The sequence below is a fragment of the Dermochelys coriacea genome, chromosome 23 (assembly GCF_009764565.3).
Source record: "Dermochelys coriacea isolate rDerCor1 chromosome 23, rDerCor1.pri.v4, whole genome shotgun sequence".
NCBI lineage: Eukaryota > Metazoa > Chordata > Testudines > Dermochelyidae > Dermochelys > Dermochelys coriacea.
In genome coordinates this window covers 6,444,697-6,461,802 of record NC_050090.1, presented here as the reverse complement: position 1 = coordinate 6,461,802, position 17,106 = coordinate 6,444,697, and the positions used below count along the sequence as shown (strand labels likewise).

The 17,106-nt window shown below is 47.8% G+C and overlaps 1 long non-coding RNA gene across 1 annotated transcript; it reads left to right on the top strand.

Moving 5' to 3' along the window:
* Positions 1-13,257: 13,257 nt before the first annotated feature.
* Positions 13,258-14,386, top strand: LOC122457324. Its single transcript, XR_006276808.1, has 3 exons — positions 13,258-13,270; positions 13,557-13,566; positions 14,309-14,386. It is a non-coding gene; the product is annotated as an uncharacterized LOC122457324 (long non-coding RNA).
* Positions 14,387-17,106: the final 2,720 nt, after the last annotated feature.

Genomic DNA, 17,106 nt, shown 5'->3' with positions numbered 1-17,106 from the left:
TCCTCACTTTGGCAGGTGGCTCCCAGGATCTCTCTTTTCTCAGAGCCCTGGAGATCTAGAACCCACGGATCTTCCCCTCGTTCCAGATGGGTGATCACATCAGGTTTGGAAGCTGCAAACCCTGCTCAATGGAAAGAGAAATGAATTCATGTGAATTCATGGGACATTTGTCACAAAAAAAAGTTCCATTATTTTAACCCCAGCCCATTTTAATGGAGTAAAATCCCAGGACACTCTGCTTATGAGGGATTTAACTAACCCCACCTCCACTAGAGGGGGGGACGTGGGACGGGATGACATGACACACAGCCATATATTCAGCATCAAAGGGGCTCCTGAAACCCAGAGAAGGTGACTCCATTTCTTAGGAAGGGAAGACTCCAGCCAGAGGAGAAGTCCCCGTGGAACTATTTCTTACTGACACAGAGAGGCCCAGATGCACTGCAGGAGAGGGAAAGACACGAGGCCTGACACCTGAGTGGGGGCAGTCAGAGACATCAGGTAGGGGACAGAGGTGCAGCTAGCACTGTCACTCACTACAACATTCTCCATTCTCCAGCCCTCCCCACTGCCTTGGACCCAAGCAGCACCCACTCTTTTTCTCTCCTCCCCGCCCATTGAGCAGAGCCCTCCTCACTCCCAGGTCTCCCAAATGTTCTGCCCCCAACCATTTTCCACACCCCATCCCCCCACACTGTCCCAAATGTTCCTTGCTTCTGACTCCCCAGGGCTTCCTCCTGTTGCTGGTGCATCCACTCCTTGGCACCTACTCTCCTTGTACTCCATCCAGCACCAACCCTTCCAGCTCCTTGAGCTCCATTTCTTCCAGCCCTCCACACATTCCAACTCCCTACAGCAGCTGCTCCATCGCATCCCCACCCCATCCCACTGCCCCCAGCCCTCCCGACTCACAGGAGCTCTTTGCCCGAAACTTTCCCCTCCCTGGTTCTTCTATTATGCTAAGTTTCAGTATCTAAGGAGTATCTTAGAAATATGAGTGTGAATGTATTACTGTGGGATTGGCTGTAACATCTTTGGGGACTCTGAATTTATGTGCTAGGCCCCTGGCTCCCAACCTTTCCAGACTACTGTACCCCTTTCAGGAGCCTGATTTGTCTTGTGTAGCCCAGGTTTCACCTCACTTAAAAAATACTTGCTTACAAAATCAAATAAATTACAATATAAAAATGCAAAGGATCACAGCACATTATTATTGAAAAATTGCTTACTTCTCATTTTTACCATATAATTCTAAAATTCATCAACTGGAATATAAATATTGTACTTACATTTCAGTGTATAGTATATAGAGCAGTATAAACAAGTCATTGTCTGTATGAAATTTTCGTCTGTACTGACTTCGCTAGTACTTTTTCTGTAGCCTGTTGTAAAACTAGGCAAATATCTAGATGAGTTGATGTACCCCTGGAAAACCTCTGTGTACCCCCAGGGATATGTGTATCCCTGGTTGAGAACCACTGTGCTAAGCAAGCAAAGTTAAGTGGGATTCCTAGGAAATACTTGGGGGGTGGGGAAGGCAACTTCTCACCTTCAGACTAAACCTTTTCAAGCTGTGCCCTGAGGAGAAACCCATTGCCTGCTGAGCACCTATTACATGAAGCCAAGTTCAGAGGCCCAAACTGGACAAAAGGTGACTCACAGTGGCCTGGTGGTGCTTGTTCTGAGCTAACAACTCTTATGTGACCACAGAAAAAAAAAACCTTTGAGGCATTTGAAGGTCTGTTCAAATGCCAGAACCTCTGATGGAGTTGGGTGATCTCTGGTAAGCTTATTGGCCTGTGTGCTAGTTCTTTTCTTGTTTTTAGTATGTTTTCTCTGTAATGCTTTACCTTAAGAATAAATGCTGGCTTGGAAAGGGCTGTGTGGTACCTTAACCGGGGGCAGTTATTCTGTTCATAGCCTCTGAGAAAGGAAGGCAAAGAAGGCGTGCTGAAGAAGTCTACCTTGCTGGGGAATTTACATTGTAGGCAGGGAGTTAAGCAGCCTGGAAGTACCCCAGTCTGCAGGGAGAGAGATGTGGGTCTGTGCCCAAGAAAGGTGATGGCAGGGCAGCCTCAGATTGGGTGTCCTTGCTGGACCATAAAGGGGGAATACAGGTGCAGTTATCCTGAATAGAGACGGGGAAGCACAAAGAACCAATGAAACAACATTGGTCACCATGAGAGGCAGCACCATAGCACCCCAACTGTTCTCATGTGTTTGAAGGCTTCATGGAAAAGAGGAGTTGTACAGAGGGATAGGAAGGAGGATAATGAGGTAACTATGGATGTTTATGGGGAGTTCCTCCAAGGAGGAAGGGGCAACCTGGGAGAAAGCACAGAACCATAGAAATGTAGGGATGGAAGAACCCCAAGAAGTCATCAAGTCCAGCCCCCTGAGATGTGACAGGACCAATTCAACCTACACCATTCAGCACCGGTATTTGTCCAACCTGTTTTTAGAAATCTTCAGCAATGGGCAACCTGCAACCTCCCTTGTGTCAGACAGAGAGAAAGAGAGAGAGCCTGGATCACTGGGCTTGGTGCAAGATCTGAGACCTGAACCAGAGGCTGTGAACCAAAGTCAGGCCATGTAATAAAGCAGATGCTTCCAAGTTCACTGTCCAGTGCATGCACTTGGCAACGTTGTTGCCAGTGCACTAGATATTTATGTAAACATATTCCAGCTAATACAGCTACATCCCAATCTAGTACAAGATGAGATGGTTTGACAGAATAATGAATAGGGATGTATTGTCCAAGATATCAGGAACAAAGGGAGGTAACAAAGCAGATGTCATGGAACATGTAAGGTAGTATGTAAGTTGTTTATTCCAGTTGTATGTATGTCTCATTCTATAAATGTAGGGGTACCTTGACTTAACCCTTTGTCCAGCCTAGAGAGCTGAGTCCTTGCCACTGGGCACTCATGTGTTACTGTACCCGTAGACATTGATTCGAGAAGCTGGTATTGTGTCTTGAGGGCAGTAGAACTGGTGGAGCCCCTTCACCACCGAACCAAGTCTGTGGTCTTTCTGGGTAACAATTATCGAGATCTACTGCTTCCCTTCATCCACTAGGCCAGTAACCTTGTCAAAGAAGGAAATTAGGTTGGTTTGCAACAATTTGTTCTTGACAAATCTATGCTGGCTATAACTTATCACATTACTATCCTCTAGGTATTTACAAGTTGATTGTTTAATAATTTGTTCCAGTATCTTTCCAGGTACCAAAGTTAGGCTGCCTACTTGTCTATAATTCTCTGAGACCTTTTTGTTCCCCTTTTTAAAGAAGACAAGTGTTATGTTTGCCCTCACCCATCCTCCAGAAGTTCTCAGTGATAATTGCTAAGGGTTCCATGATTGATTCAGTTTAAGTACCCTAGTGTGAATTTCATTAGGCCTTGCCGACTTGAATCCATCAAATTTATCTAAGGCTATCTCTATACTGGCAACTGAATGACAATACTTTTGTCTTTCAGAGGTGTTAAAAAACACATACCCACACACTCCGAAAGACAAAAGTTTCGCCAATGACAAGTGCCGGTGTGAACAATGCTTTGTCGTCGACAATGAAGTTTTTTGTCAGCAGGGGAGCTGACAAACAGCATCTACACTGTGTGCCTTTTAGCAGCATGGCTGTAGCAACACAGCCGTGTCGCTAAAACCTGTGTAGTGTAGACATAGCTTTAAGTATTCTTTAACCTGTTTGTTCCCTATTTTGGTTTGCATTCCTTCCCCCTTGTTGTTAGTGTTAATTGTGTTGAGTATTTGGTCACTGTTAACCTTTCTAATAAAGACTGAAGTAAAATAAGCATTAAACACCTCAGCTTTCTTGACATCATCAGTTATTAGCCCTTCTTCCCTGCAAAGTAGAGGACCTACACTTTCCTTCATCTTTCTCTTGCTCCCAAAGTTTTGAACAAATATCTTCTTATTGCCTTTTATGTCCCTTGCTAGGTATCACTCATTTTGTGCCTTAGACTTTCTAAATTTGTGTCTACATGCTTGGGCTATCCTTTGTACTCATCCTTACCAACTGGTCCATGTTTCAACTTTTTGAGAGATTCCTTTTTTGACTTTCAGGTCAGTAAAGGGCTCCTGATAGAGTCACATTGGTCTGTTACTATACTGCCTAGCTTTCCTTCACATTAGGATAGTTTGCAATTGCACATTTAATATGGTCTCCATAAGAAACTGCCAGCTCTCCAGAACTCCTTATTCCCTTAGATTTTCTTCCCATACGACTATACCTACGAGTTCTGAGTTTGTTGAAGTCTGCTTTTTTGAAGTCCCTTGTCCTTATTTGTTTTGGATATTTCTGTGATTTGTTCAGAAATGCCTCAGGCACCGCCTCTTCCTGATTTGGTGGTCTATATTAGACCCCTACCATGAGGTTACCCCATTTTTAATCACCTTTATCTTTGCTATCAACTGGCCTGGCTCCCACCTGCTTTTGCAGCTCAGAACAAATACCTCCTCCCATTTTACCCTGTCTGTCCTTCCTGAACAAGCTATACACCTCTGTATCAATATTTGTGTCATGACACTTATCCCACCAAGTCTCTGAGATCCCAATTAAGTCATAATTTAGCTTATGTACTAATACTTCCAATTCTTCTTCTTTCTTACCCACACACTTTGTATTTGTGTATAGACATCTAGACGTTGAGCAGGTTCCCCCACTGATTTCCCTATTGCTGTTCCTATCACCCTATTATAATTTTCCATGTCCATGAAGGACCATGTTTTAAGATTTCACAAGTGGGTGATGAAGGCTGGCAACCACGGGCTAATCGGAGGAGGAATTGGCACCTCAGTACCAAATGGGAGATGATTTGCAAGGAAGGGATAGGCCATGAAGGGCTTTGACAGGGAAGATAAGAAGTTATGGTTTTACAAGGTCTTATATACTGTCTTTATACAGTCTCTGTCCCCATTATATCCACACTGCTTCAGGGAGCAAGCCAATCAGCCTGGGTCCACAGATGTTTGTTCGTGATGCTAATCTTAGCACATTAAAAAAATATGGGTAGACATTTCTTTGACACAGTGACTCAGGCTGAAGCTCAAGCTCTCAAGCCCACCCTTGGCTTGAGTGACTGAGCTCCAGCCCAATCAACAACATCTACACAGTTATGTTTAGCCCACTGCTACAAGTCTATGGACCCAGGTTGGGAGGCAGTGTAGACATACCTATAGTGTGCTACACCTTAAGCATAGCTTTTCACAAGGGAGATCCCCACAGCTCCACAACTCTGAGACAGACCCTTCTCCAGAAAGTGCAAATGATTTCAGACTCCTGTTAAACACTATCCCTGTTGGGTGCTACAACCACTAGGTATTTGCAGCAATGCAATACAACCTTTTCAGACAAGATTAGATACTGATTAGGCAACTGGAATACAGCATTTGAAGATCCATAGGTTAGTCTGGTAAAACAAAACTGAAATCGAAGTTCACTTTGCAAGAGTCATCTGCCTGGCTTTCCCAAAGCCTCCTCAGTTTCATGTTTCTCTCTGTCTCCCTCTCTTGGTCTTTTTGCCCTGGCCAGCAGCAAGCTTTTTGTCTGTTTGTAACCTAGTTCTAAGTTGCAATTCCATTGTGTTTCCATGTTCTGCTTCCCTTGGGTCACAGTCATTACAAGTTAATATCTAGTCTTGGGTCTTCCACTCTCTCTCCAAGGTGCTCCATTCATATGTGGACAATTATTGATAGTGTATCCATGCCAATATAGAGAAGCCCATGTTACTTCAACAGCCACTGTTTCCCTGTCCCATAGAGGAATAACCACTCATTCACACCCAGTGGGTAAAAAGGCGAAGTGGGAGGAGAAGCTGACTCATGCATATTTTTCATTAAAAAAAATACTAATTGAATCCTCACATTCTCCAGAGGGAGACAAGGATATAGCAAAGGGATAGGATAAAGAATCATAAAATCTTGGTATTGTAGGGGTAGAAAGCATCTCAAGCAGTCATTTAGTCCATCGTTCAGGCCTAAAACAGGAACAAGTAAACCTAGACCATCCCTGAGAGATGTTTATCTTACCTATTCTCAAAAAAACTCAATTACAGGGACAACCTCGCTTGGTAACCCTGTGAATCCCCCTCAGACGTTGGGAAGGGAATGAGGAGGGTCCTCCTAAGGCCCCACTGGAGGAGAGATTAGAGAGGTAGGAGGAGAATCAGGAGAGGCTAACTGAAGATCCGATTTCAAGAAAAGGACCATCGTCAGTGGTGTCAAAGGTGGCTGACAGGTAAAGGAGGATGAGGATGGAGTACTGGCTCTGAGATTTGCCTAGCTAACATTTATTAGAGACCTTGGCAAAAGCAGTCTCAGTGGAGTGCCCCAAATCTCTCTCGCTCTCCCTGAAACCTCCCCTCCCCAGCCCCATGGGACCCTCCCTGCTCCCTAGAGCAGCCACTCCCCAATTCCTTCCCTCCCCCATGCTTCTATCCCCAATGTTCCCCACTCCCATGTCAAATGGATCTTCTACCCAACCCTCCTCTAGAACAGCACCACTGCTGGGCCCTCCACCCCCTTTGTCCCGTTCCCACTCTCCACTCTCCCACGCACACCATTCCCAGTTCTCAGCAGTGCCTCCCCCGACTCCCTCCATCCGCCTCCTTCCTCTGTACCCAATCATCCCTGATTCCTTCTCGTTCCAATGTGCCACAGTTCATGCCTTGGCTCTCAGCCCTCCCTGCCTTGTGGCACCTCAGCACCATCATTCCCCCCCTCGCCCCATCATCTTCTCTTCTCCCACTGTTCACTGCTTTCACTTGACTCAAGGACTCCTCTGTAAGAACCTCACACAGTCTCCTGTCTACAGAGGGAAGCACCTGACTGTAACACCAGGGCCGGCTCTAGGTCTTGCCGCCCCAAGCAAAAAATTTGCCTCCCCAAGCTCAGGTGTGGCTGAGCTTGCAGGTGGCCCTGGAAGCGGAGGGAGTGATGTCACCTTCTCCCAGTGCCTGCTTCTCCCAGCGCCTGCAGGGGCTTTCCCCCTGCCCCTGCCCAGCCGCGCAGAAAATAAGGGGATGGCACAAGGCAGCGCAGCAGGCAGTGCGCAGATGAGGGGGCGCAGCCCCAGCTCCCCGGCAGGACTCGCCCTCTCCTTCCCAGGTAGCGGCTGGGCCCAGGTAGCGGCTGGGCCCTGGCAGCTCAGCATCCCAGAGCTGAGGCTTCCCCTTCTCGCTGCAGCCAGTGGCACAGCGCCCTCGCCCTGTCTAAGTGGTGCAGCTCTGAGAGTACAACTGCCCTGGAAAAAAAAAGGATGGCCAGAATGCCGCCCCTGGAAATGTGCCGCTCCAAGCACGTGCTTGCTTTGCTGGTGCCTAGAGCCGGTCCTGTGTAACACCTGCCACGAATGTGCAAGTGTTCCCAGCAGAGTTAAGGTTAAGGTTCAGCATTACTTTCTGGTTAAAGGTCAGCTATGCTAATCTTACTGAAATTTACATTCTTACTCATATTGTCTTGAAACACACTGCTCATCATTGGGGGGCAGGGCAGTGTGAGTGGTCCAAAGATGGGGTTATTTGATCAAGCAGTACCTGAGATACAGCCCCCATAAAAGCAGCTTTTTTACAAAAATCACTTTGCTCTTATAAACACTTCCTTGCAGACTTTAGGCTCAAACCACAGTTCGAACGGTCCCCTGACTAATCGCAGTCACTTGGCATTTATCTCAGCTGGTCCCTGGCCTCCACTGCCTCTTTGAGGAAGCAGCACTGAAAACGTTCAATATTGTAGAGTTTGAAACTTAAGATTGGCACAAGCCAAACTGATGAAGGGGGGTTTTCTCCCCCCCCCCCCCACTCTCCTGCTGGTAATAGCTCACCTTAAGTGATCACTCTGGTTACAGTCTGTATGGTAATACCCATTGTTTCATGTTCTCTGTGTATATAAATCTCCCCACTGTATTTTCCACTGCATGCATCCGATGAAGTGAGCTGTAGCTCATGAAAGCTTATACTCAAATAAATTTGTTAGTCTCTAAGGTGCCACAAGTCCTCCTTTTCTTTTTTGATGAGTCAAAGAGATTGAAATGCACACGTGCAGCAAGACTGAGGCTCTGAACACCCAGAGCAATTGGCTCTCACACTAATGGGTGCGCTCAAGAGGACCTGCTGTGGCCACTGAACCCGAACTCCACCAATGCATTTGAATCTGAGCCCCATCACTGACAGCTTTCAGAGAAATGTGTGTGGTGGATTTTTCTGACATTCTGCAGGAGCTTCTCTTAGAAATGTTGTCCTGATACCAAGATTTCTGGGTTAAGAGCAATATTCTTAAGGTGCTCTAAAATCCACATGGAGATTTTGGCCAGGCGACCACATACAAGTTTCACTATCCCACCCCTATCCAACACAGTTTTGCTGGCAAAAACTCTAGTGGCAGTTATCAGTGGCAAAAAAGTCCATTAAAAACTCAAAGAAATTAAAGATCCATAAAGTAGATAAATGCAGAGTTCAGGTGGCCTGTGCTGCCCCATGACCTTCCAGCATGTTGATGGTAGCTAAATTAAAAACCTCTGGTTTCAGAGTAGCAGCCGTGTTAGTCTGTATTCGCAAAAAGAAAAGGAGTACTTGTGGCACCTTAGAGACTAACAAATTTATTAGAGCATAAGCTTTCGTGAGCTACAGCTCACTTCATCGGATGCATTTGGTGGAAAAACAGAGGAGAGATTTATATACACACACACAGAGAACATGAAACAATGGGTTTATCATACACACTGTAAGGAGAGTGATCACTTAAGATAAGCCATCACCAACAGCAGGGGGGGGAAGGAGGAAAACCTTTCATGGTGACAAGCAGGTAGGCTAATTCCAGCAGTTAACAAGAATATCAGAGGAACAGTGGGGGGTGGGGTGGGAGGGAGAAATACCATGGGGAAATAGTTTTACTTTGTGTAATGACTCATCCATTCCCAGTCTCTATTCAAGCCTAAGTTAATTGTATCCAGTTTGCAAATTAATTCCAATTCAGCAGTCTCTCGTTGGAGTCTGTTTTTGAAGCTTTTTTGAAATTGTGGAAAAGCAGCATCGCTTACCCCATAACCTCAGCCATGCAGAACACAGTGCCATCCACAGCCTCAGAAACAACTCTGACATCATAATCAAAAAGGCTGACAAAGGAGGTGCTGTCGTCATCATGAATAGGTCAGAGTATGAACAAGAGGCTACTAGGCAGCTCTCCAACACCACTTTCTACAAGCCATTACCCTCTGATCCCACTGAGAGTTACCAAAAGAAACTACAGCATTTGCTCAAGAAACTCCCTGAAAAAGCACAAGAACAAATCCGCACAGACACACCCCTGGAGCCAGGACCTGGGGTATTCTATCTGCTACCCAAGATCCATAAACTGGAAATCCTGGACGCCCCATCATCTCAGGCATTGGCACCCTGACAGCAGGATTGTCTGGCTATGTAGACTCCCTCCTCAGGCCCTTCGTTACCAGCACTCCCAGCTATCTTCGAGACACCACCGATTTCCTGAGGAAACTACAGTCCATTGGTGATCTTCCTAAAAACACCATCCTAGCCACTATGGATGTAGAAGCCTCTACACCAACATTCCACACAAAGATGGACTACAAGCCGTCAGGAACAGTATCCCCGATACTGTCACGGCTACCTGGTGGCAGAACTTTGTGACTTTGTCCTGACCCATAACTATTTCACATTTGGTGACAATGTATACCTTCAAATCAGCGGCACTGCGATGGGTACCCGCATGGCCCCACAGTATGCCAACATTTTTATGGCTGACTTAGAACAACGCTTCCTCAGCTCTCGTTCCCTAATGCCCCTACTCTACTTGCGCTACATTGATGACATCTTCATCATCTGGACCCATGGAAAAGAAGCTCTTGAGGAATTCCACCATGATTTCAACAATTTCCATCCCACCATCAACCTCAGCCTGGACCAGTCCACACAAGAGATCCACTTCCTGGACACTACGGTGCTAATAAGTGATGGTCACATAAACACCACCCTATATCGGAAACCTACTGACCGCTATTCCTACCTACATGCCTCTAGCTTTCATCCAGATCATACCACTCGATCCATTGTCTACAGCCAAGCGCTACGATATAACCGCATTTGCTCCAACCCCTCAGACAGAGACAAACACCTACAAGATCTCTATCATGCATTCCTACAACTACAGTACCCACCTGCTGAAGTGAAGAAACAGATTGACAGAGCCAGAAGAGTACCCAGAAGTCACCTACTACAGGACAGGCCCAACAAAGAAAACAACAGAACGCCACTAGCCATCACCTTCAGCCCCCAACTAAAACCCCTCCAACGCATCATCAAGGATCTACAACCTATCCTGAAGGACGAGCCATCGCTCTCTCAGATCTTGGGAGACAGACCAGTCCTTGCTTACAGACAGCCCCCCAATCTGAAGCAAATACTCACCAGCAACCACACACCACACAACAGAACCACTAACCCAGGAACCTATCCTTGCAACAAAGCCCGTTGCCAACTCTGTCCACATATCTATTCAGGGGATACCATCATAGGGCCTAATCACATCAGCCACACCATCAGAGGCTCGTTCACCTGTGCATCTACCAATGTGATATATGCCATCATGTGCCAGCAATGCCCCTCTGCCATGTACATTGGCCAAACTGACAGTCTCTACGTAAAAGAATGAATGGACACAAATCAGACGTCAAGAATTATAACATTCAAAAACCAGTTGGAGAACACTTCAATCTCTCTGGTCACTCGATCACAGACCTAAGAGTGGCTATACTTCAACAAAAAAGCTTCAAAAACAGACTCCAACGAGAGACTGCTGAATTGGAATTAATTTGCAAACTGGATACAATTAACTTAGGCTTGAATAGAGACTGGGAATGGATGAGTCATTACACAAAGTAAAACTATTTCCCCATGGTATTTCTCCCTCCCACCCCACCCCCCACTGAGCTGTAGCTCACGAAAGCTTATGCTCTAATAAATTTGTTAGTCTCTAAGGTGCCACAAGTACTCCTTTTCTTTCTGATATTCTTGTTAACTGCTGGAATTAGCCTACCTGCTTGTCACCATGAAAGGTTTTCCTCCTTCCCCCCCCTGCTGTTGGTGATGGCTTATCTTAAGTGATCACTCTCCTTACAGTGTGTATGATAAACCCATTGTTTCATGTTCTCTGTGTGTGTGTATATAAATCTCTCCTCTGTTTTTTCCACCAAATGCATCCGATGAAGTGAGCTGTAGCTCACGAAAGCTTATGCTCTAATAAATTTGTTAGTCTCTAAGGTGCCACAAGTACTCCTTTTCTTTTTAAAAACCTCTGAAAACCAGGAACTGAAGAACTGAACCCCACGTCACCCCTGCAATGCAACCTTAACTCTGCCCCTACCCCCTAACCCTGGAGCTTAGGTCAGTAAGGGTGATGCATAGGTTAACAAACTACCAAGTGACAGATTTTCCATCTCCTGAAGTCTTCATGCCCTTCTGGAAGATGTTTTAGTCAAACACAAGATATTAAGCTCAACACAACACTAAGTGGATAAAATTCCATGGCCTATACAACACAGGAGATCAGACTAGATGACCTAATTTCCCTCCTGGCCTAAAAATGCATTAATTTATAATCGATATGAGGAAGGACGAAGAGAACATGCCAGTTTCTTGAGTTGTGTTCTACATATTTGAATACCAGCATTTCTCTGCATGTACTCCAGTTGTGTGCACTGTATCAGCTGTATGTCAATGGAATGGTGGTAGGATTAGCTGAAGCAGCTTGGCAAATCGGTGATATAAACTGTGATATAAAGACAGGTGCGACGGAACAGGTGTGCCTCATTTAAGTGCTGAACACTGTGTAAGTTGTGTCAGTACAGGTGCACGTGGATGTGTCCTTGCCATGGAGTTTGTCAGCAGTCTGGTGGCATACATGCTAGAGGTCTCTAGGGCCTTGTGAGAGGTAAGTGAAGGCGATGACTTAGCAGAAATCCTCAGGGCGACGGCAAAGGGGTGGTAACATTTTAGAAGTCTGAGCTGGTCTGTGTGCAGTAGGCTCAGTATTTGAGTGCAGCCCACGTGTATGAAGCTTCTGTTCGCTATGCCAGACCTAAACCCATATTTTGCCTTAGCAAAGAGAAGGCATTAGATTTTGTGCTATAATGCTCCTGTGCTCTGTTCCCAAAGTGCTCTGTAGCAGGGGAGGGTAGAGTGCACGCACACGTGTCACTGGCCTGTCGAGGTGTTGCTGAACCAGGGCAGAGTTAAGGTTGTATTGTCGGTGTTGTGAACTTTAAATCTTAATTTCCCCTCCTAAGAACCGAGGGGTCAGGAATCCTTACCCAGCGAGGTCACATTCTCATAGTTCTCCTGCATGACATCTCTGTAGAGGGCTCTCTGCGCAGGGTCCAGCAGAGCCCACTCTTCCTTGGTGACATACACAGCCACCTCCTCGAAGGTCACTGGCCCCTGAAAGAGCAAGAGCCCCCTACTCAGTGCCTGCTGCCTAGTGAAAACCCCCCTGTTCATGGGAGAGGAGGGCCAACCAGATGGCAGCTCAGGGAAGCAGACAAAAAACAGAGTGCCACACCCACCCCGCCCTGCCAGCCAGGAGGCATCAGGGTGAGGAGAGACAGAGAGAGCCCCTCTTCTGAACAGTAGATAGAGACAACAGGAGTCTTCACATTCATCACACAAATCCTAGCCTGAGGCTAATAGAGGAGATAGGGATCCAGCATGGCGCAGGAACAGCCCCTGGTAGGAATCCCAACACCCTCCCCGTTGCCAGCAGCTAGATGGGAGGGGAAGGGGCATCTCCCCAATCATCATTGGTGGGTGTTTCCTTCATATTTCATACAAGACTCTGGCCAGTAGGTTCAGGCTCCAGCACCTGGAGTCTGGTCACTTTTACCAGCCCAGTCCAGGGGTTTTGTTTCCTTTTCCATAAATTAAGGAATTTCCACCCACAAACCCCATGGGTCTGTTCCTAGAATCTAGGGCAGAGGTGAGCAAACTACGGCCTGCAGGCCACATCTGGCCCACGGGACCGTCCTGCCCAGCCCCTGGGCTCCCGGCCAGGGAGGTTAGCCCCCAGCCCCTCCCCTGCCGTCCCTCCTCCCCCACAGTCTCAGCTCGCCGCGTGGGCAGTGCTCTGGGCAGCCCGGCTGGCTCCAGCCGAGTGGCACAGCTGCCAGTCCTGCTGCTCTGAGCAGCATGGTAAAGGTGCAGGGAGCGAGGGGGTTGGATAAGGGGCAGAGACTCCTGGGGGGCAGTCAGGGGACAGGGAGCAGGGAGGGTTGGATGGGGCAGAGGTTCTGGGGGGTGGGGGAGGTCAGGGAACGGGGAACAGGGATTAGACAGGCGTGGGAGTCCTGGGGGGCCTGTCAGGGGGCAGGGGTGTGGATGAGGTCACAGCAGTCAGGGGACAGGGAGCAGGGGGGGTTGAATAGGAAGTGGGGTCGTGGGGGGGCGGTTGGGGGGGTTCTGGGAGGGGGCGGTGAGGGGACGGGGGGGTTGGATGGGTCAGGGGTTCTGAGGGGGCAGTCAGAGGGCGGGAGGGGCCAGGCGGTTTAGGGCGGCACAGTCTTCCCTACCTGGCCCTCTGTACAGTTTCGCAACCCTGATGTGGCCCTCGGGCCAAAAAGTTTGCCCACCCCTGATCTAGGGCCCAAGTAAACAAATCCCAGGACCTTTGTTACATCCTGTCCCCTTCTCCTTCTCCCCACTGTATATTTCCTCCACCTCCCGACCAACCACCCAGAAGCCCCCATCTCCTATATATTTACCGCCCCCCTCCTTCTAACAGGAACCCACCAGCAACTCCCCCATAATCCCTACCTGAATTGCCTCTATTGCAGCCATTTCCCTTCCCCGTCCCAGAGAAGGGTGGGATGATCTAGAGCAAAACACGGATGTCACGCTGCAGCCTGTCAAGGAAAGAAGGGCAAGTGGAGAGATTTCAGAACAGGTCTTAGTAATTTCACATTACAATTCCCGGCAGCCTCTTTCCCTGCAGACTGATGTTCTAGACGCCGTCGTGCAAATAAGAGAAATAGTCAAAACATAATGACAGGTTTTAGAGTAGCAGCCGCGTTAGTCTGTATTCGCAAAAAGAAAAGGAGGCCTTGTGGCACCTTAGAGACTAACAAATTTATTTGAGCATAAACCAAATTTGAGCCAGTGGGGTGAAGCTACCTTCTGTGGAATGACTGAACACCTCTAAATCACAATCCCCCTTAAACATAATAATACGGCAGCACCATGGAGCCTCGGTTGGCCCCGGATAGCTGCCCCCCCTCTCCTCTCAGAGAGGAGAGCCATTCGTGTCGGGACCGGAGCGCGGACAGAAGGGAGCTGCCTCTCACCCATTGCGTATCGCATGTTCCTGTAGAACCTGGTGCTAAATCATTCGTAGACGACTTGATTCTGGGTCAGGGTTTTGTGCGTAGCAGAGCAACTACCTGGCTGCAAGCTATTGAAAGTCAGCCTTTGACACAAGACTTTGTGTAAAAAGAAAAAAAAAAAAAAAACCAACCACCCCAAACTCAGAGAAATGGTCAGTAGAGGCCCATTAGAATAAAATCTAAGGCAGGGGAGGGCAAACTACGGCCCACAGGCTGGATCCAGCCCGTCAGGGCTTTCAATCCAGCCCATGGGATTGCCAGCCCTGTGGCGCAGCGGGGCTAAGGCAGGCTCCCTGCCTGCCCTGGCCCCGAGCTGCTCCCAGAAGCGGCTGGCACCATGTCCCTGCAGCCCCTGGGGAAGAGGGGACAGAGGGCTCCGCACACTGCCCTTGCCTGCAGGCAACACCCCCTGCAGCTCCCATTGGCCAGGAATGGGGAACCGCGGCCAACAGGAGTTACAGGGTGGTACCCACAGGCAAGAGCAGCATGCGGCGGAGCTGCCGTCCCCACTCCACCCCCAGGAGCCACTGACGGACATGCTGGCCACTTCCAAGAGCTAGTAACAGCTGACATCAGGAAGACTAAGGTGTTTAATCCCACTTTGCTTCAATATTCATACACAAAAAAGTTTAATTGTGATGAGATACTTAAAACAGTAATTACTAACAATGTGGGGGAAGGAGCAGAAACCCACAATACGGAAAGAACAGATTCAAGAATATTTAGCTAAGTTAGATGTATTAAAGTCATCAGGGCCTGATGAAATTTGTCCTAGGGTAGCTGTGGAATTAGCTGAAATACTTTCAGAAACATTAGCAATAATCTTTGAGAACTTCTGGAGTACGGTGAAGTCCCAGAAGACAGGTAAATATATTACCTATTGTTTAAAAGGGGAACAAAGACCACTTGCAGCACGAAAGACAAGTCAAGCCTTACTTCAATACCTGAAAAGATACTGGAACAAATTATTAAACCATTAATTTGTAAGCACCTAGAGGATAGTAAGATGAGAAGTAATAACCAGCGTGGAGGAAAGTTGATCATTTAACCTTCTGCAGCAGCCAGAATGGAAAATGACTCAAAGCAACAATTCCCTCCAGCACAGGAGAAGTGGCTGCAACTAAAAAACAGGGGAAATATCCCCAAACTGAAGAGGATTCCTACATGGAAAAAGGCAAAATCTGAGAGCTGAGACCAATGTTCAGTAATTAAAGAGAAGTGTGGAAATCTGAAGAATTTTAGATCAATTTTTACAAACTAGACAAGTGGTTTTCAAACTGTGGGTCGTGACTCAGTACTGGGTCGCTGAGCTCTGGTCAGCACCGCTGACTGACCCATTAAAAGTCCCATCGGCAGTGCTGCCTGGCTAAGACAGGTTAGTTCCTACCAGGTCCAGCTCCTAGGCGGGGGGGCCAGGGGGCTCCGCGTGCTGCCCCTGCCCTGAGCACCGGCTCTGCACTCCCATTGGCCAGTTCCCAGACAATGGGAGCTGGGGGAGGGGTGCTGTGCCTGCGGGCGAGAGCCATGAGGAGCTGCTTGCATGCCTCCACCTAGGAGCCGGACCTGCTGCTGGCCACTTCCAGGGTGCAGTGCAGTCCGCAGTGCCAGGACAGGCAGGAAGTCTGCCTCTGCACCCCAGCTGCACTGCTGACCAGGAGTTGCCAGAGGTAAGCCCCTGCCCCAGCCCTGAGCCCCCCCTGCCTGCACCCTAAACTCCTCATCCCCAGCCCCACCCCAGAGCCCACACCCCAGCCCAGATAGCTGACCCCCTCCCACACCCTGAATCCCTCATTCCCAGCCCCACCCTACAGCCCTCACCCCTGCACCCCAACCCTCTGCCCCAGCCCTGAGCCCTGCCCACACCCCAAATCCCTCATCCCTAGCTCGGTTGCATCACGGACATCAACAATTTTCTTCAACTGGGTTACCAGAAAAAAAGTTTGAAAACCACTGATCTAGACCAGTGGTTTTAAAACTTGTATTGGTGACCCCTTTCAAACAGCAAGCCTGAGTGTGACCCCCTCCCTTATAAATTAAAAATGTGCGGGGAGTAAATGTAATTTAGTGGGCATTGGGGCTGTCAGCGACCGCCATGTAACTATCTTGCGACCCCCTGAGAGGTCATGACCCCCAGTTTGAGAACCCCTGATCTAGACTATCCCTGACAGGCGTTTGTCTAACCTGCTCTTAAGAATCACCAATGATGGAGATTCCAAAACCTCCCTATGCAATTTATTTCAGTGCTAAACTAACCTTCCAGTTAGGAAGCTTTTCCTAATGTCCAACCTAAGCCACCCTTGTCCTATCCTCAAAAGTTAACGAGAATAATTTCTCTCCTTCCTCCTTGTAACAACTTTCTATATACTTGAAAACTGTTATGTCCCCTCTCAGTCTTCTCTTCTCCAGACGAAACAAACCCAGTTTTTTCAATCTTCCCTCATAGGTCATGTTTTCTAGACCTTTCATTGTTTTTTTGTTGTTCTTCTCTGGACTTTCTCCAATTTGTCCACATCTTTCCTGAAGTGTGGGTGCCCAGAACTGGATACAATACTCCAGTTGAGGCCTAATCAGCTCACAGGAGAGCAGAAGAATTACTTCTTGTGTCTGAAAATAGCTAAAGTAGTAAAAACTGAGTGAATTTCAGATCATTGTTTGATAAAGAGATAAAAGGGGCAACGTGCAAGAATGCCTCTCAATAGTCAAA